We start from the raw sequence: 25,738 nt of genomic DNA on the forward strand, positions 1-25,738 counted from the left end.
AAAAAACATTGGAACTCCGCTTTAATTCTATTTTCGCAGATCCTCTGATTTCAGTTTTTCCTTCTTCCAGTTTTTATGAATATATTGCGAGACTGCGGATGGATTACATGAGATAACCAGAGACTGCAGATGGACTACAAGAGATGAGCAGAGACTGCGGATGGACCACCCTTATCTTAGGGTGCCTACTCCCCTCTTACATCAGTGACACCTGCAGATTCATTTCAGCAGATGGCAGGGCAGTCTGATTGTGGAATGGAGCTGTCATGCACTGACCCTAATTTTATGGCGCAGTCCACCCCCCACCTGGACCAAGCCGAGCTGGACTGAGCCAAGCCAAGCAGAGATGTCAACGGACCGCCCTACCCCCCATCCAAGCCCAGCCGAGATATCAGCGGACCTCCACCCACCCCCCCACCCGAGCAAAGCTTAGCCAAGCCTAGCTGAGCAAAGCCAAGCTGAGATGTCATTGGACCGCCCTGCCTGAGTCGATATGTAGACGGCCGAAGAGAGCTAAAATGGCTTGGAGAGAGGAGGGAGGAGAGGTAAGGGAGTAGCATCAGTGGCATGACAATTGACACAGAAGCTTGCCTTGTTCTCCTCCATTGACAATTATGGACAGGACGGGGATAATTGCAAAGCTACCTTTTTTCACAAACATAGCTCTGCTCTGGAGGGGTTCAGACACCCCTGACCCCCCTCATCTACGTCTGTGATTCACTGCTCAGAAGCACCATGTTCTGTCATATCTGTGTGTAAAATCTTCTTAGTTAGTTCTGTACCATCCTGTGACAGACTCACCCGGGATAGAGGCTTTTGGAGGGAACTGAATGCAAGCTTCTTGCCGACCGATTATGGGCCCTGACATTTGGGGGAACAGTGCTCTTTGTGAGCTGTATGCCTGGGGACCCTTGAGGTGGTATTACTGTGGATTCGGGTCCTGGTCCCCTAGGACACACAGACTCTGGGGACCCTGGATTTGCCATATTAGAAATAGTGGCTGATTCATAATGCTGGGACAAATACTGTTAGGAGGTGCTGATGTCAATTCCAGCCACCTGTCTGTCTGTTGCCTGCTAGAATGTGTTTATTGTAAATAAGTCTAGTATGGGATCTAAGAGTCATTAGATCCCCATTGTTGTTTGTGTTAATTAACTCTGCTATTGTGTGAAGAAGAGTTCTGTGTTGATTTGTGATAATGTTGATTGGGTTTTCTGAGCTACAAGACGGCCAGTCTGGCCTAAAGGTCATGACTGAGTCATCTAGGCTGTCTAAAGGGATTAGTTAATTAGCCCATGTTAATTAGGTTTCTGGTCACAGGTGTATGTTCAGAGTAATATGAGCAGGAGGTATGCATCTCCTCTTTTACTGTATAAAAGAGCCTGTATTCTATTCAATAAAAGAGATTCCTGTTTGAACTTACATACAGCCTGCCTGGTGTTTGTTCTGAGCTATCACATATAACTGGATTAGAACGGCACATAGCTGTAGTTCGAATCCTGGAGCATCGGATGACCTAACCATCATGCGATCTGCTATCTGATTCAATAGCCACAGAGGAGTGTTGGGAGAGTGGAACTGAGTGAGCAGGGGCTCGTTACATTGGTTGGCAGCTGTGGGATTTGATCGCCAGTTACTGGGCACTCCAAACCAGCCTGCAGGAGAGCCACTCTGAAAGACTTACTTGAGAACCGGGAGGGACCGGTGGGATCGTGCTTCCTTGCCGTGAACACATCCAAACCATCACCTGGATCCAAGGTCCAGATAGCAGGAGAGGAGAGGTACAGATACCAGCCACCATGGAAGAGGAATTCAGAAGGAGGTTGCGAGAGATGCAGATACAGCACAGAGGACCAGTATCAGAGCAGGTCCTGCTAGGATGGTTTGATTTTATCTGCTGCGAACTCTGGAAGGAAGCACTAGCCCATGAGCAGCGAAACCAGGGAAAAGTTCTCCCCTCCATCCATGTAAGGTACTGGTCGCAGTATGAAGTGTGAATGCTGTTATTGGAGGAACAGCCGAACCAGGAGTGAACAGCTGAGTTAAGCAGGCTGATCCGGGCAGAAATGAGGTTGGACGAGAGCTACAGAGCCCTCCAGTGGTATGTAGCCCAAGTGTGCCCATGGACAGCGGATGACAGCCCCACGGAAGGCTTTGACTACGATGGCCTGGGATTGTAGTACTGGAGGCTGTCCAGGGACCCTGACTTTGGGAGTGATCGGGAGTGGCGTTTGGAGGAAATAATGGAGCACAGAGAACGAAGACTGAATGTCTCGGAAGTGCACTGGGCACAGAAAGATTTGGAGTTTCTGGCCATTCAGGAATGGGAGCTTGAGATGGCCTACAGACAGCTGCTAGACTCTGCTCAGCAGCAGGGTGGGGCTCCCTTTGCCTGGGACTATCAGGAAATACCAGTTGACAACTCTGAAATCCTGGCTGAAGAGTCGACAATGTGGCAGAGTAACAGTGTGCTTTGCCAACCTGCCCCCGCAGCTATGGACGCGGAGGTCTTATGGCGGATGGAGCAAGTGCAAAGGAGCAAAAAAAAGCAAAGGAGAAGGCCTTCAAAAAATACAAGGTTGAGGGATCATCCTCAGCATTCAGACTTTATAAAGAATGCAATAAGAAATGTAAGGGTGCAATTAGGACGGCTAAGATAGAACATGAAAGACACATAACGGAGGAGAGCAAAAAAAATCCCAAGAAATTCTTTAAGTATGTAAACAGTAAAAAAGGGAGGACAGACCATATTGGCCCCATAAAGAATGAGGAAGGACATCTGGTTACAAAGGATGGGGAGATGGCAAAGGTATTGAATTTATTCTTCTCCTCAGTCTTCACGAGTGAATCGGGGGGCTTCAGTAACCAAAACTGCAGTGTTTATCCTCAGGACACAACACAGGAAGCACCTCCATGGTTAACAGAGGACGGAATTAAAATTAGACTTGAGAAACTTAACATTAATAAATCACCGGGACCAGATGGCTTGCATTCGAGGGTACTTAGGGAACTCAGTCAGGTGATTGCCAGACCGTTGTTCCTAATTTTACAGACAGTCTATTGACTGGAATGGTACCAGCTGATTGGAGAAAAGCCAATGTAGCACCAATATTTAAAAAGGGCCCAAAAAACATCCCTGGGAATTACAGACCAGTTAGCCTAACATCAATAGTATGTAAACTCTTGGAGGGGATGATAAGGGACTATATACAAGATTTTAGTAATAAGAACAATATCATTAGTAGTAATCAGCATGGATTCATGAAGAATCGTTCTTGCCAAACCAATCTATTAACCTTCTATGAGGAGGTGAGTTGCCATCTAGATAAAGGAAGGCCCGTAGACGTGGTGTATCTGGATTTTGCAAAAGCATTTGACACAGTTCCCCATAAACGTTTACTGTACAAAATAAGGTCCGTTGGCATGGACCATAGGGTGAGTACATGGATTGAAAACTGGCTACAAGGGCGTGTTCAGGGGGTGGTGATAAATGGGGAGTACTCAGAATGGTCAGGGGTGGGTAGTGGGGTTCCCCAGGGTTCTGTGCTGGGACCAATATTATTTAATTTGTTTATAAACGACCTGGAGGATGGGATAAACAGTTCAATCTCTGTATTTGCAGACGATACTAAGCTAAGCAGGGCAATAACTTCTCCGCAGGATGTGGAAACCTTGCAAAAAGACCTGAACAAATTAATGGGGTGGGCGACTACATGGCAAATGAGGTTCAATATAGAAAAATGTAAAATAATGCATTTGGGTGGCAAAAATATGAATGCAATCTATACACTGGGGGGAGAACCTCTGGGGGAATCTAGGATGGAAAAGGACCTGGGGGTCCTAGTAGATGATAGGCTCAGCAATGGCATGCAATGCCAAGCTGCTGCTAATAAAGCAAACAGAATATTGGCATGCATTAAAAGGGGGATTAACTCCAGAGATAAAACGATAATTCTCCCGCTCTACAAGACTCTGGTCCGGCCGCACCTGGAGTATGCTGTCCAGTTCTGGGCACCAGTCCTCAGGAGGGATGTACTGGAAATGGAGCGAGTACAAAGAAGGGCAACAAAGCTAATAAAGGGTCTGGAGGATCTTAGTTATGAGGAAAGGTTGCGAGCACTGAACTTATTCTCTCTGGAGAAGAGACGCTTGAGAGGGGATATGATTTCAATTTACAAATACTGTACTGGTGAGATTGCTATCCCCAAAGCTGAAGTGCTGACAACAGGGCAGAGCTCTGCTAACCTCTGCCCAGCACTGATAGCATCTTCTGGGTTGCACGGACAGGACATGGTGAACCTTTATCCCCAGACACCAGTTGCAGAGACAGGGGATTTGATAGGCTTTTCTGCTGAGGAAGAACAACCTGGTCAGCCTCCAGCAGAAGAAGAGCTGTTATTAGGGCCACACTCCACTGTGCTCTGCCCAGCACCAACAGCAGTATCTGTGGAGTTACAAGGAACTTCCCCAGCTGAAGTGCTGGTCACCAGACAGAGGGGCCAAGACCTCTTCCCCACACCTGTAGCAGTTTCGGAGGCTCAGGGTGAGAAGGTGGCAATCACTTCCCAGCATGTCACATGGTTACCACGTGACGTAGATCGTGACGTCACCCGCGTCCTGCTCGTCGACTCTCGTGGATCATCCATTCTCACGATTCATCCTTAGCACTGGGGTACAGTGCAATGTTTGTAAGTGTTCCCATTGATTTTACATTAAATCTTTTAAGCAACATTCAGAGAGCACTAGATCTCCTTTATTATTCTTTTCCATGTGATTACTGCAAGCCCACCAGCTATCGGTGTCTGACCAGTTATAAGTGCATCTTTTGCTGTCATTATCCCTGTGAGGGAACTGCTGATTTAGACCTGACTGATTAACTCAGGGGTCCATCTGCTGAGGTGAGTGGCTTGTGTTACCGACGGTGGAGGTTTCTTTCACTACAGTCACTCAACTTTTTGTGGATGTCACTCATGTCACCGGAGTAATTGCTGGATATTTTTGTCTTGAAATATACAAATGGACTATCCTTTACTGTCTTATTAGATCTTTTAATCTATGCGCTGTACTGCCTTTTGTTAAAACAGTGTTTAGGAATGCTTTCTAGCTTGCTCATCTCCTTCCATATAGATTTTTCTGCTATGTACCCATTGCCATGTAAACTCATAGCTGCAATCATGAAGAGCGAAACCCGATTAAAACGGATGGCAACTTACTCACAATCCCCTAAAATACCATTTACTTACTAGAAGCTAGTCACTAACAATGACCGTTGTAAATAACCACAGAAAAAGCCATGGCTCCCAAATTATGTAAAATTTAAAGAATACATGAATCCTAACTTAATGACATTTGGTTTTCTAATGCAATTTCTATCATAATTAATTGTCATAAAACATATTTTTTTCCACCTTTCTTTCATACTCCACAAGTCCACATGTCAGCACTGCTGATGTCCTGATGTCTTTTTACTGCCACTGTTAGTGACAACAGTGGGCCATGCCTGTGCAGTATTTGTTGAAATGGCTACTTGCATCCTCCATCAGAAGCCTAGGTCAGAGAGAGAGAGAGAGCATACTCAATCTGTTACAGAAATGGTCTGAACAAGTACCTTCATGGCAGGATCACCAAGTGTTATTTTAATGAAAGCTGTGGCTTTAAATATTTTAAACCTTACCTTTAAAATTGCATTAACATGTTGAAGCCTATGTCAGATTTTAATGATTAGGTTTACATATGCTTTGAGATCTGTTTTTTCAGCAGGAAGGGAATTTTAACCCATATAACACAATTTAACACATTAACCTCCCTGGCGGTATGATTATGTCAGATTTTTGATGCTCAGAGCGGTACATTGTTTCGCATTGGAATTTTGGCGTTTTATATTGTAGGCCTGTAATTCTTAGGAATAACGCACTTAAATATCTCCAAACAAGAGTCTAGTAGACATCTCAGGTATGATAAAGTTTGAAACACAAAATCATAAATTATAATATAATAAATAACTATAAATAATTATAACAAATAATAATATAATGATAATAACATTTATTCAATAATGTAATCAAATCAAAAATACTGACATTTGCTCAGTTGCAGAATTATAGCTGTCATTTTCACATTCAATTTCCCCACAAATTACTATTGCTCAATTCTGCAAGTGATTCTAATTTATTATCGCTGTTTTCTAGCTGGTCTAAAACCGCTTTTGACGTAAAGGGACACTTTTTGGTTGCTATGAACAATCTCAAGTTTCCAGGCAGAAAGAACAGTATATATAATATAAAAGTACATGCAGGGCACTGGACAAAGCATTAGGGACAAAAGGAATGTGAAATAATTTGATACAGTAATGTAATCTGTAAGATTACAGTGTACTGTATGTATTATGTGTTTTTCACTTTTTGAATTTGGCGCCAGGCTCCGTCTCCCCATGCGTCGTGACACTCGCAGGGAATGGAGCCCGGTATTGTGATAGATTGAGCGAGCACACAGTTTGCACACACAGCGGGGAGACATTGCAGGATCCTGGGGACAAGGTAAGTAACTTTGCCTGAATCCTGCGATGCGATCCCAAGTGTGGCTCAAGGTTTACGGCTTTTGGTAATGAAAATCCCCCCCAAGACACACTCGGGATTACCGCCAGGGAGATTAAGGTCTTTTTCTCGCCATGTACAGTATCTCACAAAAGTGAGTACACCCTCACAATTTTGTAAATATTTTATTATATCTTTTCATGTGGCATCACTGAAATGATACTTTGCTACAATGTAAAGTAGTGAGTGTACAGCTTGCATAACAGTGTAAATTTGCTTCCCCCTCAAAATAACTCAACACACAGCCATTTATGTCTAAACTGCTGGCAACAAAAGTGAGTACACCCCTAAGTGAAAATGTCCAAATTGTCAATATTTTCTGTGACCACCATTATTTTCCAACACTGCCTTAACCCTCTTGGGCATGGGGTTCACCAGAGCTTTACAGGTTGCCACTGGAGTCCTCTTCCACTCCTCCATGATGACATCACAGAGCTGGTGGATTTTAAAGACCTTGTGCTCCTCCACCTCCCATTTGAGGATGCTCCACAGATGCTCAATAGGGTTTAGGTCTGGAGACATGCTTGGCCAGTCCATCACCTTTACCCTCATCTTCTTTAGCAAGGCAGTGGTCATTTTGGAGGTTTGTTTGGGGTCATTATCATGTTGGAACACTGCCCTGCAGCCCAGTCTCTGAAGGGAGGGGATCATGCTCTGCTTCAGTATGTCACAGTACATCTTGGCATTTATGGTTCCCTCAATGAACTATAGCTCCCCAGTTCGGCAGCACTCATGAAGCCCCAGACCATGACAGTACCACCATAATGCTTGACTGTATGCAAGACACACTTGTCTTTGTACTCCTTACCCTGGTTGCTGCCACACACGCTTGCCAGCATCTGAACCAAATAAGTTTATCTTGGTCTCATCAGACCAAAGGACATGGTTCCAGTAATCCATGTCCTTAGTCTGCTTGTCTTCAGCAAACTGTTTGCAGGCTTTCTTGTGCATCATCTTTAGAAGAGGCTTCCTTCTGGGACGACAGCCAATTTGATGCAGTGTGCGGCGTATGGTCTGAGCACTGACAGGCTGACCCCCCACCCCTTCAACCTCTGCAGCAATGCTGGCAGAACCCATACATCTATTTCCCAAAGACAACCTCTGCATATAACGCTGAGTACCTGCGCTCAACTTCTTTGGCCAACCATGGCGAGGGCTGTTCTAAATGGAACCTGTCCTGTTATACCGCTGTATGGTCTTGGCCATCATGCTGCAGCTCAGTTTTAAGGTCTTGGCAATCTTCTTATAGCCTAGGCCAGTGATGGCGAACCTTGGCACCCCAGATGTTTTGGAACTACATTTCCAATGATGCTCATGCACTCTGCAGTGTAGTTGAGCATCATGGGAAATGTATTTCCAAAACATCTGGGGTGACGAGGTTTGCCATCACTGGCCTAGGCCATCATTATGTAGAGCAACAATTCTTTTTTTCAGATCCTCAGAGAGTTCTTTGCCATGAGGTGCCATGTTGAACTTCCAGTGACTAGTATGAGAGAGTGAGAGAGATAACACCAAATTTAACATACCTGCTCCCCATTCACACCTGAGACCTTGTAACACTAACGAGTCACATGACACCGGGGAGTGAAAATGGCTAATTGGGCCCAGTTTGGACATTTTCACTTAGGGGTGTACTCACTTTTATTGCCAGCAATTTAGACATTAATGGCTGTCTGTTGCGTTATGTTGAGGGGACAGCAAATTTACACTGTTATACAAGTTGTACACTCACTACTTTACATTGTAGCAAAGTGTCATTTCTGTCTGCTGACACTCGTCTGCCATCTGATCCACTAAAAACAGACGTATGGTGATACGTTCAGCCATCCATCTGGCAGATCCGATCAGATGAGATCTGATGAAAACAGACATGCTATCCATTTTTGTCCGATCTCCCCATAGAAATCAGTGGGGCTCTGACAGGTCCCTCCCTGCTCAGTGAGCAGAGACAGACCTGTCATCTGCCGGCTCAGGAGATCAAATGAAGCGATCTCCTGCTGAGCTGGCGTACTCTGCTGAACAGATCCACCTCGTGTGGAAGGGGCCTAAAAGGTGCGCATAAATTTCCAGCAAAATGACAACTTCTACCTCTTTAGTCCTGTTTGTAAACAAAGTAACAAGGGATTCCCATCATCTATACCAGATTCAGGATGAGGGTCTGATTATGATGTTAACTACTTTTGTTGGTATTCTATTGCTATTTGTTGAGAATTTTTGTTGTTATTCAGCACTACCCTAATTTAACTGGTAATTACTCAGTCATGCAACACTGTACCCAAATTAAATGTATATATTTTTTCATACAAATCAAGCCTTCATTTTGTGGTACTTAATAAACATTGTTTTTTTTTTTTTTTTTCATTTTTTGCTCTATAAATAAAAAAATACAGAATTTTTGGAATTTTTTTTGCAAATGAATAATCTTTCTTCATGAATTTAGGCCAAAATATAGTCTGTTACATTCCTTTGGCAAAAATAAACTATAGTTATGGTTATAGAGTCTACAAACTAGGGTATATATATTTGACAATCAGTTCTGATATACTAAAGGCCAATCTAATTTCTTGAAGTCCTAAAATTCCAGGACAGTACAAATACCCCCCCAAATGGCTCCTTTTTGGAAAGTAGACAAGTCCAACGTATTTAGTAAGAGGCATGGCGAGTTTTTTGAAGTTGTAATTTTTTTGGTACAATTTTTTGTAAAATTAAGAATTTAAATAAAAAACAAAAGTGCAGCGCTAATTATTAATTGATATGTTGAACCTGTTAAAGTCCATACAAAAAAACGTCCCATTAAAGGTGCTTTAAAGAGATATAGATAAGAAATCCTGCATTCCCTGGATAGTGATGAAATAAATAGCAGAGTTGTCACACCGCGCTTACCATGTTTAAAGTGACCCCCTGAAAAGGGCGGTCTCAATGGGTAAAGCCAAGATCCTGATCCCTGGGATATCCTTCCCTCAAGCCAGATGAACCACACCAAAAAAGTAAAACAGATGGACGGTGTCCTCCCTTCATGATGGATGCACCGTTGAGAGCTCAGATAGGCAAGATTTTGCGTAAATAAAAAACGGTCGACAAAGCATGATACAGTTTAAAAATTGAATAAGTAAAAAGAGTAACACTCACTTTGTAAGACTTAAAACAACAATGTATTGGCAACAATCATTTGTCCAGAAGTCAAGATGGCTGACATGGACTGAGCATGCATGGTAGCATGTGTGCATAGCTCCAAGTGTTTGTCATACGTGACGTCATCAGGGGCCACCCAGCGATGTGCAGGGCACCCCTAACCTGGAATAGGCTGGATGATGTACATGTATGTGATCCAGCCTGCTCGTGCTGCCTGCCCATTATATGTGGGTGGGCAGCAACTAGTTAAGGGAGAACCCCTATACAAAAAAAATGCATGGGATTCCCCCTTGATTCCTACCAGGAGCTTCATGAGAACGGGGCAAGTGAACTCACTGGTTGTAAGGAAACATTTACTAAGATGAATGCGCTGCCCTGGTTCATACCTTAATTGGTGGGTCGGATAAATCCTTAATTGAGCGAGTGAACTGGCGCACGCACAGCAGTACTTGCACGTGAGAATGTTTCCAGCGCAATCCCATCGCGCTGGTTCTCGGCAAGGTACATCTCGCACATCTTCCTATTAAAGAAGCGCGAGAAAAATCGGCATGGGTTCCCCTTCCAGGGGCATACCAGGCCCTTCGGTCTGGTATGGATTTTAAGGGGAACCCCGTATGCCGAAAAAACAGCGTGGGGTCCCCCAAAGATTCATACCAGACCCTTATCCGAGCACGCAGCCCGGCCAGTCAGGAAAGGGGGTGGGGACGAGCGAGCACCCCCCCTCCTGAACCGTATCAGGCTGCATGCCCTCAACATGGGGGATGTGTGCTTTGGGGAAAAGGGGCACGCTGTGGCCCCCCACCCAAAAGCACCTTGTCCCTATGTTGATGAGGACAAGGGCCTCTTCCCGACAACCCTGGCCATTGGTTGTCGGGGTCTGCGGGCGGGGGGCTTATCAGAATCCGGGAGACCCCTTTAATAAGGGGGCCCCCAGATCCCGGCCCCCCACCCTATGTGAATGAGTATGGGGTACATGGTACCCCTATCCATTCACCTGGGGGAAAAAGTGTCAAGAAAAAAACACACTAGACAGGTTTTTAAAGTAATTTATTAGGCAGCTCTGGGGATCTTCTTCCGACTTCGGGGGTCTCTTCCGTGCTCTCCAGCCTCTTCCCTGCACTCTCTGGATCTTCTCCTGGTCTCCGGTTCTTCTCCACGCTCTCCGGCCTCTTCTCCCGGTGTCCGGTTCTTTTCTGGGCTCTCTGGCCTCTTCTCCCGGTGTCCAGTTCTTCTCCTGCTCTCCAGCCTCTTCTCCAGGCCTCCGGTTCTTCTGCCGGGTTCCTCTGCTATCTTCTGCTCTTTTGCCGCTCTTTTGCTAGCGGTGGCCCAGTCTTCTCCATTCTCTTCTCCCGCTGTCCGGTTCTTCTGTCGCTGTCCGGTTCTTTTCCGCTCTCCGTTATCTTCTGCCGGACTCCCCCGCTATCTTCTTCCAGCTCTGTTGCTAGCGGTGGCATGGTCTTCTCCATCGCCTTGTTCCCTCTTCTCTTCTTCCGATGTTGACACAATGCTCTCTCCTGCTGTAATGCTGTCTGTGAGGTGTGCGCAGACTTATATAGGCATAGGGCGTGGTCACCATGTAATGTCACCGGGTGACCCCGCCCCTTATGATGTCACAGTCCCGGGGCATGCAGGAGAGCGCGGAAGAGACCCCTGACATTGGAAGAAGACCCCCGGAGCTGCCTAATAAATTACTTTAAAAACCTGTCTAGTGTGTTTTTTTCTTAACACTTTTTTCCCCCAGGTGAACGGGTAGGGGTACCATGTACCCCATACTCATTCACATAGGGTGGGGGGCTGGGATCTGGGGGCCCCCTTATTAAAGGGGGCTCCCGGATTCTGATAAGCCCCCCGCCCGCAGACCCCGACAACCAATGGCCAGGGTTGTCGGGAAGAGGCCCTTGTCCTCATCAACATGGGGACAAGGTGCTTTGGGGTGGGGGGGCCGCAGCGCACCCCCCTTCCCCAAAGCACCCATCCCCCATGTTGAGGGCACGTGGCCTGGTATGGTTCAGGAGGGGGGCGCTCGCTCGTCCTCACCCCCTTTCCTGACCAGCCGGGCTTGGATAAGGGTCTGGTATGGATTTTGGGGGACCCCCATGCCTTTTTTCTGGCATAGGGGTTCCCCTTAAAATCCATACCAGACCGAAGGGCCTGGTATGCCCTTGGAGGGGAACCCATGCCGTTTTTTATTTAAAATTTGGCGTGGAGTTCTCCCTCAAGATTCATACCAAACAGTGCCTGGTATTGGAGGGGATCCAAGTTGGATCCCCATGCTTGTCGCTCATTGGCAAAGGAAAAAAATATTTTTCCTTTCCCGATGAGTGAGCCAGCTCGGCGCTGCTATCCACAGCTGACACGATTACCTGCTGTTATGTGCAGATAGTTGCGCTAAATCGTTCCTGGACGCAGTCAATTTTAACCGCCCGCTAGCAGCCAAAAAGGGGTTAAATCCGCCCGCAAAACGCTGCTGGAGCGCTGCCAGCGCTATCAAAGCGCTGCCCCATTGATTTCAATGGGGAGCAGCTGTGGAGGAGCAGTGAGTTCACCGCTCCTTCACCGCCCCAAAGAAGCTGCTGGCAGGACTTTTTGTGACGCCCTGCCAGCGCAGCGCTCCAGTGTGAAAGCCCTCACTGGAGTGAATGGAGCCGCTTCTTTAGGGCATTTTTCAGACACTATTTTTAGTGCTGTAGCGCCTTAAAAATGCCCCAGTGTGAAAGGGGCCTAAAAAAAAGTCCTGCTAGCAGCATCTTTGGAGCGGTGTGTAAACCGCTCCTGCCCATTGAAATCAATGGGACAGTGCGGCTATACCGCTGGCAAAACGCCGCTGCGGCGGTGTTTTGCGGCAGATTTAACCTCTTTTTGGCCACTAGCGGGGGTTAAACCCGCTAGCAGCCGAATACCGCCGCTAAAACGACGGTAAAGCGCCTGCACCGCCCCAGTGTGAAAGGGGCCTATGGCTATGTGCGACTTTAAGTCACAGCAACTTCAAAGCAGTCCCTGGACTACTTTGGTCCCACTTTGATGCGACTTGAAGTCCATAGACCTCAAAAATACACAGGCATCGCTTCAAGTTTCGGCAAAAAGTTGCGGGAAACTCACGGCAAAAAACATGCGACTTTGGGCTTGCAATAGTGGAAACCAAGCCCTAATGCCATGTCATGCGACTAGTTCAAAACATCGGAGAAAAAGTCGCACTGAAGTTGGAACAAAGTAGTGCAAGAACTTTTTTTGGAGTTAGATTAGATTAGATTAGATTTTTAGAGTAAGTTTTTAGCACCAATTAGATTGGGGGAACATTGAAATACATGTGTTTTGACTTGTCCTGCGACTTCACATGTGTCAAGTCGCACAACAACTCGCAGTAGTGGAAAGAGAGCCTAAGGCCACTTGGGACTGAAAAGTTGCATCACAAGTTGTACCCCATGATTTACAATGAGTACCGTTCATATGTGTGCGACTTGCTTACGCCCATGCACACATGCCGTATACACAGCGGGCACACATCTTTATTACAGAAATCCATATTTTGCATGGAAATTAACCACTTGCTTACTGGGCACTTAAACCCCCCTGCTGTCCAGACCAATTTTCAGCGCTGATGCACTTTAATGACAATTGCGCGGTCATACTTAGCCAAAAGTTTTTTTATTTTTTAATTCTCCCACAAATAGAACATTCTTTTGGTGGTATTTGATCACCTCTGTTTTTTTTCTTTTGTTCAAAAAAAAGAAAAGACAGATTTTTATAAAAAATTTTGTATATTTTTGGATATATTGATATTAAATTTTGCAAACAGGTAATTTTTCTTTGATTGATGTACGCTGATGAGGCGGCACTGATGGGCACTGATTGGTTACACTGATAGGCAGCACTGCTTGGGACCACTGGTGGGCATTGATAGGTGGCACTGGTGGGCACAGATGAGCCAGAATTGCCTCTTCAGGACCAATGTCTCTTGCACCTAAGCCGGTGATCAGCTTTTATTTTTATACTCATGCTCAGTGTGAGGAGAAAAAATAAACAATTACCGAGCTTTAGTTTACATCATGTGACCAGCTGTCATTGGCTAACAGCTAATCACGTGGTAAGGGGCCGGGATTGGCCCTCACTTTGATCTGTGATCACCCGAGTCTCAGTGACTCAGTGCGCACTGCATGCCCTGCAAGGAGCACACAGGGAGCCCGTCCTATGACAGCCTCCCAGAAATTCAGGCCCACGCTGTGGCCATCATTTGGCTATAGCACAGACACCAAGTAGTTAATAGAAAAACAGATGCAGACGCAGTGCATGAATGGGGCCATAGCATTGTGTGCGTTTAGCTGTGGTAGAAAACGCAGCTAAAAGCACAATTCTATTCTTCTGTTTGAAAGGGGGCGTTTTTCAGGAGCTATAGTGCTAAAAATAGCGCTTGAAAAATGCCCTAAAGAAGCCCCGAGGGCTTTCACACTGGAGCGGTGCGCTAGGGGCATTTTTCAGACGCTATTTTTAATGCTGTAGTGCCTGAAAAATGCCCCAGTGTGAAAGGGGCCTAAAAAAAGTCCTTCTAGCAGCATCTTTGGAGCAGTGTATAAACCGCTCCTGCCCATTGAAATCAATGGGACAGTGCGGCTATACCGCTGGCAAAACGCCGCTGCGGCGGTGTTTTGCGGCAGATTTAACCCCTTTTTGGCCACTAGCGGGGGTTAAACCCGCTAGCAGCCGAATACCGACGCTAAAACGACGGTAAAGCGGTGCTAAAAATAGCCCCGTTTTACCACCGCCGCCGCCCGCACCGCCTAAGGCCCCTTTCACACGGACGGACTGTTCAGGTCCGCCCGCCTGTCGGACCTGAACGGACACTCCATAGACCTCTATGGAGGGTCGGATGTCAGTGGTGACATGTCCACTGACATCCGACCCACTCCAATCCGAAAAAGTGTAACGGAGGGAAAACCTATTTTTCCATCCGTCTGCGGATCAGATCAGGTGACGACGGACTCTACGGTCCGTCATCATCCCATCCCCCATAGAGGAGAGCGTCCTTTTCTTCCCACAAATAGAGCTTTCTTTTGATGGTATTTGATCACCTCTGCCGTTTTTATTATTTGCGTTATAAACGGAAAAAGACCAAAAATTTTGAAAAAAATGTTTTCTACTTTTTGTTATAAAAAAATACAATAAACTCAATTTTAGTCATACATTTAGTCCAAAATGTATTCAGCCACATGTCTTTGGTAAAAAAATGTCAATAAGCGTATATTTATTAGTTTGCGCAAAAGTTATAGCGTTTACAAACTAGGGTACATTTTCTGGAATTTACACAGCTTTTAGTTTATGACTGCCTATCTCATTTCTTGAGGTGCTAAAATGGCAGGGCAGTACAAACCCCCCCCCAAATGACCCCATTTTGGAAAGTAGACACCCCAAGGAAATTGCTGAGAGGCATGTTGAACCCATTGAATATTAATTTTTTTTTGTCCCAAGTGATTGAATAATGACAAACAAAAAATTTACAAAAAGTTGCCACTAAATGATATATTGCTCACACAGGTCATGGGAATATGTGGAATTGCACCCCAAAATACATTTAACTGCTTCTCCTGAGTATGGGGATACCACATGTGTGGGACTTTTTGGGAGCCTAGCCGCGTACGGGACCCCGAAAACCAATCACTGCCTTCAGCGTTTCTAAGGGTGTAAATTTCACTCCTCATTACCTATCACAGTTTTGAAGGCCATAAAATTCCAGGACAGTTCAACCCCCCCAAATGACCCCATTTTGGAAAGTAGAGACCCCAAGCTATTTGCTGAGAGGCATGTTGAGTCCATGGAATATTTTATATTTTGCCACAAGTTGCGGTGAAATGACAAACTTTTTTTTTTTTTTTGCACAAAGTTGTCACTAAATGATATATTGCTCAAACATGCCATGGACATATGTGGAATTACACTCCAAAATACATTCTGCTGCTTCTCCTGAGTATGGGGATACCACATGTGTGGGACTTTTTGGGAGCCTATCCGCGTACGGGACCCCGAAAACCAAGCACCGCCTTCAGGATTCCTAAGGGCGTAAATTTTTGATTTCACTCCTCACTACCTATCACAGTTTTGAAGACCATAAAATTCCAAGATGGCACAAAACCCCCCCAAATGACCCCATTTTGGAAAGTTGACACCCCAAGCTATTTGCTGAGAGGCATGGTGAGTATTTTGCAGCTCTCATTTGTTTTTGAAAATGAAGAAAGAAAAGAAAAATTTTTTTTTTTTATTTTTTCAATTTTCAAAACTTTGTGATAAAAAGCGAGGTCTGCAAAATACTCACCATACCTCTCAGCAAATAGCTTGGGGTGTCTACTTTCCAAAATGTACACCCTTAGAAACCCTGAAGGTGGTGATTGGTTTTCGGGGTCCCGTATGCGGCTAGGCTCCCAAAAAGTCTCACAAATGTGGTATCCCCGTACTCAGGAGAAGCAACAGAATGTATGTTGTGGTGTAATTTCACATATTCCCAAGGCATGTTTGAGCAATATATCATTTAGTGACAACTTTGTGCAAAAAAAAAAAAAAATAGTCTTTTTCCCGCAACTTGTGTCACAATATAAAATATTCCATGGACTCGACATGCCTCTCAGCAAATAGCTTTGGGTGTCTACTTTCCAAAATGGAGTCATTTGGGGGGGGGTTTGAACTGTCCTAGCATTTTATGCACAACATTTAGAAGCTTATGTCACACATCACCCACTCTTCTAACCACTTGAAGATGAAGCCCTTTCTGACACTTTTTGTTTACATGAAAAAATTACTTTGAAACCCCAAACATTATATATTTTTTAAAGCAAAGGCCCTACAGATTAAAAAGGTGGGTGTTTTTTTCACAAAGTATTTGTGCAGCAATTTTTCAAACGCATTTTTTGGGGAAAAAAACACACTTTTTTAAAATTTGAATGCACTAAAACACACTATATTGCCCAAATGTTTGATGAAATAAAAAAGATGATCTTAGGCCGAGTACATGGATACCAAACATGACATGCTTTAAAATTGCGCACAAACGTGCAGTGACGACAAACTACATACATTTTAAAAGCCTTTAAAAGCCTTTACAGGTTACCACTTTAGATTTACAGAGCAGGTCTACTGCTAAAATTACTGCCCTCGATCTGACCTTCACGGTGATACCTCACATGCATAGTGCAATTGCTGTTTACATTTGACGCCAGACCAACGCTTGCGTTCGCCTTTGCAGGGGGGGACAGGGGTGCTTTTTTTTTTTTATTATTATTTTTGCTTTTTTTATCTTATTTTTAAACTGTTCCTTTCATATTTTTTTTTTTATCATTTTTATTGTTATGTCAGGGAATGTAAATATCCCCTATGATAGCAATAGGTAGTGACAGGTACTCTTTTTTGAAAAAAATGGGGTCTATTAGACCCTACATCTCTCCTCTGCCCTCAAAGCATCTGACCACACCAAGATCAGTGTAATAAAATGCTTTCCCAATTTCCCAATGGCGCTGTTTACATCCGGCGAAATCTAAGTCATGAAATGCTCGTAGCTTCCAGTTTCTTAGGCCATAGAGATTATTGGAGCCATTCTGGTCTCTGATCAGCTCTATGGTCAGCTGGCGGAATCACCAGCTGCATTCTCAGATTCCCTGTTGGGACAGGAGAGCCAGAGAAAAACATGGAAGACGGTGGGAGAGGGGGACATTCCCTCCCACTGCTTGTAAAAGCAGTCTAGAGGCTAATTAGCCGCTAGGATTGCTTTTACATGAAAGCTGACCGCTGGCTGAAAATAATGATACCTAAACCTGCAGGCATTATTCTGGTATAACCACTCAAAGTCCAGCAACATACCAATACGTTGCTGGTCCTTGTTGGGCATATATTGTAATCTTTCTTTTTCATGCAGCCTGTGGGCTGAACGAAAAAAAGAGATTGATTGGCAGATATGCCCACCATTAGAATACCTCCCTTCATCCACCCACTTCTAATGATGGGCATGCATGCACCATTTATATATGCCGAAGCATGGGGGCATCCGCCCCAAAAGTTAGGAGCAAATCGCTCCTCCCCTGCTTCCCCCATGCTTCGGCATATATCACCTCCGCTGGAGTCGCGGCTTTATATATCGTGGGAACAAACGCTGTTCCTGTCAAGATAAATAAATCCGCTCTGCAGCTAAATGGCGTACCTGAAGACAAAAAAATGGTTAACAATAAAACACAGTAAACAGTAAACTATAAAAAATTGCATACCTGAAAAGCAAACATGATAAAACATAATAACAATAAAACATTGCAGAATAGAATACAGTAAAAAAGAGCAGAACAATAGAGAGAGAACAGAGTGAGAGAGAACAATAAAACGACAACTATTTTTTTTTTTTATATATATATTTTTTTGTGTTTTTTTTACACTTTTTTTGTAACTGTAACTTTTATAACTGTAACTGGTTCCAGGTTCGGGTCTCTCAAAATGCGATGGCATCTTGGGAGACCCTGTGAAAGTGTGCCTAGTCTGTGCAATGCTGTACCCTATGCTAATACTCAACTAGTGTATGGTAGCGTTCAAAACATTCACCAATGCAAAGACCAGGATTGTCAGGACAGGAGGGACAATAATAGCAGGTGTCACGCCTATATCCGCGCTTGCTGCAGACACGACATTTTTTTGGGGGGGGTTAGTTGGGTAGGGGTGCTTGGGAGGACATAAAGAAAGTGTTACTGCAGTGCGGGTTTGACTATGACCGAGGTGTATTAGGCCGCTGGTGCTTGCCAGTTCACCAAAATGCTACCAAAAAAACTGTTAGCGATCGCAGGGATCAGGCCTGACTCTGTGAATGCTGCAGTTATGTGTTTAGTGTTTTGTAAGTGACAGTGATCGATCGATACTGCACTTGGGTGGGCTGGGCTGGGCTGGGCGGAGGGGCAAAACGCAGGTGCTAGCAGGTATCTGGGCTGATCCCGCTAACACTGCGTTTTTGGGAACCCTAAACTGCTGGGGACGCTAGTTTAGATCTGATCGGATCAGATATTGATCTGTTCAGATACTATACCGCTAAGGGAGGTGTATGGTGCATGCGTGGGTGTTAGCAGTACTGGCACTAACCTGACGCTGCCTGGGGCTGGTGCTTGCCAGTTCACAAAAACGCTACCAAAAAAAACTGTTAGCAATCGCAGGTATCAGGCCTGACTCTGCGAATGCTGCAGTTATGCGTTTAGTGTTTTGTAAGTGACAGTGATCGATCGATACTGCACTTGGGTGGGCTGGGCCGGGCGGAGGGGCAAAACACAGGTGCTAGCAGGTATCTGAGCTGATCCCGCTAACACTGCATTTTTGGGAACCCTAAACTGCTGTGGACGCTAGTATAGATCTGATCGGATCAGATATTGATCCGTTCAGATACTATACCACTAAGGGAGGTGTATGGTGCGTGCGTGGGTGTTAGCGGTACTGCCGCTAACCTGACACTGCCTGGGGCGACGCAGACCCTATCTGACCCTAAAACCTAACTTATATCACCGCCGGGCAATCAGGGGGCTAAACCTTTATTAGGTAATAAACGGCGGGTGCCCTGACACTATAAAAAATAAACGAACTAACCAGCGTCACCCGTAACAGTTATATGGTGATCACTGATGAAAGGGTTAACTAGGGGGCAATCAAGGGGTTAAAACCTTTATTAGATAGTATATGGAGGCCCCTGACGCTATAAAATGCTGACGGCGAACCTATATATTTACCTCCCTATATATTTACCACACCAGTGACACTAATACAGCGATCAGAAAAACAATCGCTTAGTGACACTGGCGACGGGAGGTGATCAAGGGGTTAAAACTTTATTAGGGGGGGTGAGGTGGGTACCCTAGACCTAAAGGGGGCTAACACTAACTGCCCTACCACTTCTAACTGTTACAAACTGACACCAATGCAGTAGTCAGAAAAAAAAAAACTGCTTGGTGTCACTGTGACAGGGGGGGTGATTAGGGGGTGATCAGGGGGTGATCGTGGGGTGATGGGGGGTGTAAAGTATGCCTGGTGTGTTTTACTGTAAGTGTGTGTGTTGTACACTTACTCAGATGTCTTCTCTCCTTGGCGCCGGAATGGAAAATACCGAGCCGAGGAGAGATGACATCACTTCCTCTGCCGCTGTTTACTATACAGCAGCAGAGGAAGATTCTCATTCGTTGGGAGCGATCGCAAGGGGGTGGCCACGAATGAGTGGTCTCCCCCTCAGCCTGGATCGCTTCCCTAATGATGGCGACCGCCTCGGGCACCGGGGGGAGACGTGATGCGCCCCCCGCCCATGGGAGGCAGATCACATACCAGGTCCGTGATTTTGCCTGCCGGTGCCATTCTGCCGCAGTATATCTGCGTTAGGCAGTCGGCAAGTGGTTAAAGGTCACCATACACTGGGCAATCAGTTAGATCTTCCATAAATTAGATTCAGTGCAAGAGCCTGTTTGATTTTCTACAATTAGAAGTAATTCTTACAGTGCATCTTCCTATTACCGCTTTAGCCTAATGCTCTGTTTCCACTATTTCAACCCCAAAGTTGCGTGATTTACAATGTGCTTTTTCGGCTTGTTTTCCACTATTGTGACTTGTTATGCCACTTGGGAGTGTAAAGTTGCATCACAAGTTCTACCCCATGATTTACAATGAGTACCGTTCATATGTGTGCGACTTTAAGTCACAGCAACTTCAAAGTAGTCCCTGCACTACTTTGGTCCCACTTTGATGCGACTTGAGGTGCATAGACCTCAAAAATACACAGGCATCGCTTCAAGTTTCGGCAAAAAGTTGCGGGCAACTCACGGCAAAAAACATGCGACTTTGGGCTTGCAATAGTGGAAACCAAGCCTTAATGCCATGTCATGCGACTAGTTCAAAACATCGGAGAAAAAGTGAAGTTGGAACAAAGTTGTGCCAGAACTTCTTTTGGAGTTAGATTAGATTAGATTTGATTTTTAGAATTAGTTTTTATCACCAATTAGAACGGGGGAACATTGAAATACATGTGTTTTGACTTGTCCTGCGACTTCACATGTGTCAAGTCGCACAACAACTCGCAATAGTGGAAAGAGAGCCTAAGGCCACTTGCGACTGAAAAGTTGCATCACAAGTTGTACCCCATGATTTACAATGAGTACCGTTCATATGTGTGCGACTTGCTTACGCCCATGCGCACATGCGGGCACACATCTTTATTACAGAAATCCATATTTTGCATGGAAATTAACCACTTGCTTACTGGGCACTTAAACCCCCCTGCTGTCCAAACCAATTTTCAGCGCTGATGCACTTTGAATGACAATTGCGCGGTCATACTTTGCCAAATGTTGTTTTTTTTTTTAATTTTCCCATAAATGGAGCATTCTTTTGGTGGTATTTGATCACCTTTGTTCAAAAAAAAAAGACAGATTTTTATAAAAAATTTATGTTTTTGGATATATTGATATTAAATGTTGCAAACAGGTAATTTTTCTTTGATTGATGTACGCTGATGAGGCGGCACTGATGAGCACTGATTGGTTACACTGATAGGCAGAACTGCTTGGGACCACTGGTAGGCATTGATAGGTGGCACTGGTGGGCACAGATGAGGTAGAATTGCCTCTTCGGGACCAATGTCCCTTGCACCTAAGCCGGTGATCAGCTTTTATTTTTATACTCATGCTCAGCGTGAGGAGAAAAAATAAACAATTACCGAGCTTTAGTTTACATCATGTGATAAGCTGTCATTGGCTAACAGCTAATTGCGTGGTAAGGGGCCGGGATTGGCCCTTACTTCGATCTGTGATCACCAGAGTCTCAGTGACTCAGTGCACGCTGCGCGCCCTGCAAGGAGAACACGGGGAGCCCATCCTATGACAGCCTCCCAGAAATTCAGGCCCACACTGTGGCCATCGTTTGGCTACAGCACAGACACAGGTTAATAGAAAAACAGATGCAGATTTCTAGGACTGGCCAAAAATAATGTTTAGAGTCAAAGGCAACTGATGACTTTCTATTAACCCTTTCATGACTAAGCCTATTTTTGAAATTTGGTGTTTACAAGTTAAAATCCGTATTTTTTGCTAGAAAATTACTTAGAACCCCCAAACATTATATATATTTTTTTAGAAGAGAGTCTAAAGAATAAAATGGCGATTGTTGCAATATTTTTTATCACACGGTATTTGTGCAGCGGTGTTTTAAACGCAAATTTTTGGAAAAGTGACACTTTCATGAATTTTAAAAAATCCAAACAGTAAAGTTACCCCAATTTTTTTGTATAATGTGAAAGATGATGTTACGCCGAGTAAATAGATACCAAACATGTCACCGTTTATAATTGCACGCACTCGTGGAATGGCGACGAACTACGGTACCTTACGACGCTTTAAAAAATTTTTACGGTTACCAGGTTTGAGCTACAGAGGAGGTCTAGGGCTAGAATTATTGCTCTCGCTCTGACGATCGCGGCGATACCTCACATGTGTGGTTTGACACCGTTTCACCGTTTACATATGCGGGCGCGACTTCCGTATGCGTTTTCTTCGCTGCGCGAGCTCGCGGGGACGGGGTCGCTTTAAAAATTTTTTTTTTTTTTTTATTTATTTATTTTATTTATTTTTGTACTTTTATAAATTGTGTTTAAACATTTTTTTTTTTTTTTTACTTTTATTGCTGTCACAAGCAATGTAAACATCCCTTGTGACAGTAATATGTGGTGACAGGTACTCTTTATGGAGGGATGGGGGGTCTAAAAGACCCCCCATCCCTCCTTTACACTTCAAAGTATTCAGATCGCCGAAAACGGCGATTCTGAATACTGTGTACTTTTTTAAATTCGGCGCCATTGGCAGCCGAGTAAACGGGAAGTGACGTCATGACGTCGCTTCCGCGTTTACAATTAGAAGGCTGGAACGAAGCCGCTCACAGCTTCGTTCCAGCCCGCCCCCAGCCGCCGGAGATTCCCGAATGGACACCGGGCCTCCCGATCGCACGGGAGGCCCGGTAACAGCGGCGGGAGGCGGCGGGAGGGGGGGGATGTCCCCTCCCGCTCCTCCGGTATAACAGCCGAGCGGCTTTTAGCCTCATCGGTTGTTATATTCGGGTAGCCGATCGCCCGCTGTAAACAACGGTACCGGGATGATGCCTGCAGCTGCGGGCATCATCCCGGTATGACCCCGGAAAGCCGAGGACGCATATGTGTGTTCGGTCGGCGGGAAGGGGTTTTAAAGGTCTAAATGGGCCATTAACATACATCACAATTGAACTTAGGAATGTGTCTTTGCAAAGTTAAACGAAATAAAATACTTTCTCATTTTTGCTTGGTGATAGACTGCAGAGGGATCAGAAGTTTTGTCAGATGTCTACACCTCTGATAGGGTGAAGACAACTCCCAAATTTTGCCAATTTCTCATTCAAAATTATTCACTTCCTGTCACATAGCCAAACAGGAAGTGAGGGTAAAACCCCACCAATGTATGGCCTAAGGGCCCTTAGGGCCCTTAGGGCCAGTTCACTCCATAGAAATGCAGTCCGGATGCGTTCCAGGTGCTTTTCTGCATGCGCATTTTTGATGCGTTCCAGTGCGTTTTTGCTGCGTTTTTGATGCAGTCCAGTGCTTCCCCCCCCTCTTTTTTCTTAACCTTAATAAGGACAAGTGTGTTGCAGTGCGTTTTTGGTGCATTTAGGTGCATTCCAGTGCGTTTTTGATGCATTTTACAGTGTTCCAGTACAGTCCAGTGCATAAAAAACGCAGCATGTTCTACTTTTTTTTCGGGAACTAGAAACGCACTGGTGTGAACTATGCCATTGAAAACCATATAACCTACTTTCCATGCATTTTTGATGCAGAAAAAAATGCACTGGACTGCATGTGGTGTGAACTGGCTCTTAAGGAATAAAAGTTATTTAAAACTACTCGCGGCTATAATGAAATGTCGGTCCGGCAATATACATAAAAGTTCATTGATAAAAACAGCATTAACCACTTCAGCCCCGGAAGGATTTACCTCCTTCCTGACCAGAGCACTTTTTACAATTTGGCACTACGTTGCTTTAACTGCTAATTGCGCGGTCATGCAATGCTGTACCCAAACGAAGTTTGCGTCCTCTTCTTCCCACAAATAGAGCTTTCTTTTGATGGTATTTGGTCACCTCTGCCGTTTTTATTTTTTGCTCTATAAATGGAAAAAGACCAAAAATTTTGAAAAAAATGATATTTTCTACTTTTTGTTATTAAAAAAATCCAATAAACTCAATTTTAGTCATACATTTAGGCCAAAATGTATTCGGCCACATGTCTTTGGTAAAAAAAAATGTCAATAAGCGTATATTTATTGGTTCGCGCAAAAGTTATAGCGTCTACAAACTAGGGTACATTTTCTGGAATTTACACAGCTTTTAGTTTATGACTGCCTATGTCATTTCTTGAGGTGCTAAAATGGCAGGGCAGTACAACCCCCCCCCCCAATTGACCCCATTTTGGAAAGTAGACACCAAAGAGGCATGTTGAGCCCATTGAATATTCATTTTTTTGTCCCAAGTGATTGAATAATGACAAAAAAAAAATTACAAAAAGTTGTCACTAAATGATATAATGCTCACACAGGCCATGGGCATATGTGGAATTGCACCCCAAAATACATTTAGCTGCTTCTCCTGAGTATGGGGATACCACATGTGTGGGACTTTTTGGGAGCCTAGCCGCGTACAGGGCCCCGAAACCCAGGCACCGCCTTCAGGATTCCTAAGGGCGTAAATTTTTGATTTCACTCCTCATTACCTATCACAGTTTTGAAGGCCATAAAATGCCAAGATGGCACAAAACCCCCCCAAATTACCCCATTTTGGAAAGTAGACACCCCAAGCTATTTGCTGAGAGGCATGCTGAGTCCATGGAATATTTTATATTTTGACACAAGTTGCAGGAAAATTACAAACTTTTTTTTTTTTTTTTTGCACAAAGTTGTCACTAAATGATATATTGCTCAAACATGCCATAGGCATATGTGGAATTACACCCCAAAATACATTCTGCTGATTCTCCTGATTTCGGAGATAGCACATGTGTGGGACTTTTTGGGAGCCTAGCCGCGTACGGGGCCCCGAAACCAAGCACCGCCTTCAGGATTTCTAAAGGCATACATTTTTGATTTCACTCCTCACTACCTATCACAGTTTTGAAGGCCCTAAAATGCCAAGATGGCACAACCCCCCCCCCCAAATGACCCCATTTTGGAAAGTAGACACCCCAAGCTATTTGCTGAGAGGCACGGTGAGTATTTTGCAGCTCTCATTTGTTTTTGAAAATGAAGAAAGAAAAGTAAACATTTTTTTTTTCTTTTTTCAATTTTCAAAACTTTGTGACAAAAAGCGAGGACTGCAAAATACTCACCATACCTCTCAGCAAATAGCTTGGGGTGTCTACTTTCCAAAATGGGGTCATTTTGGGGGGGGTTGTGCCATCTGGGCATTCCATGGCCTCTGAAACTGTGATAGGCAGTGAGGTGTGAAATCAAAAATTTACACTCTTAGAAACGCTGAAGGCGGTGATTGGTTTTCGGGGTCCCGTACGCGGCTAGGCTCCCAAAAAGTCTCACACATGGGGTATCCCCATACTCAGGAGAAGCAACAGAATGTATTTTGGGGTGTAATTTCACATATTCCCAAGGCATGTTTGAGCAATATATCATTTAGTGACAACTTTGTGCAAAAAAAAAATCTGTCTTTTTCCCGCAACTTTTGTCACAATATAAAATATTCCATGGACTCGACATGCTATAATAAAATGTTGGTCCGGCAATATACATAAAAGTTCATTGATAAAAACAGCATTAACCACTTCAGCCCCGGAAGGATTTACCTCCTTCCTGACCAGAGCACTTTTTACAATTTGGCACTGCGTCGCTTTAACTGCTAATTGCACGGTCATGCAATGCTGTACCCAAACAAAATTTGCGTCCTTTTCTTCCCACAAATAGAGCTTTCTTTTGATGTGATGATAAATGATATTTTCTACTTTTTGTTAT

The sequence above is a fragment of the Aquarana catesbeiana genome, linkage group LG01 (genome assembly GCF_042186555.1).
Source record: "Aquarana catesbeiana isolate 2022-GZ linkage group LG01, ASM4218655v1, whole genome shotgun sequence".
NCBI lineage: Eukaryota > Metazoa > Chordata > Amphibia > Anura > Ranidae > Aquarana > Aquarana catesbeiana.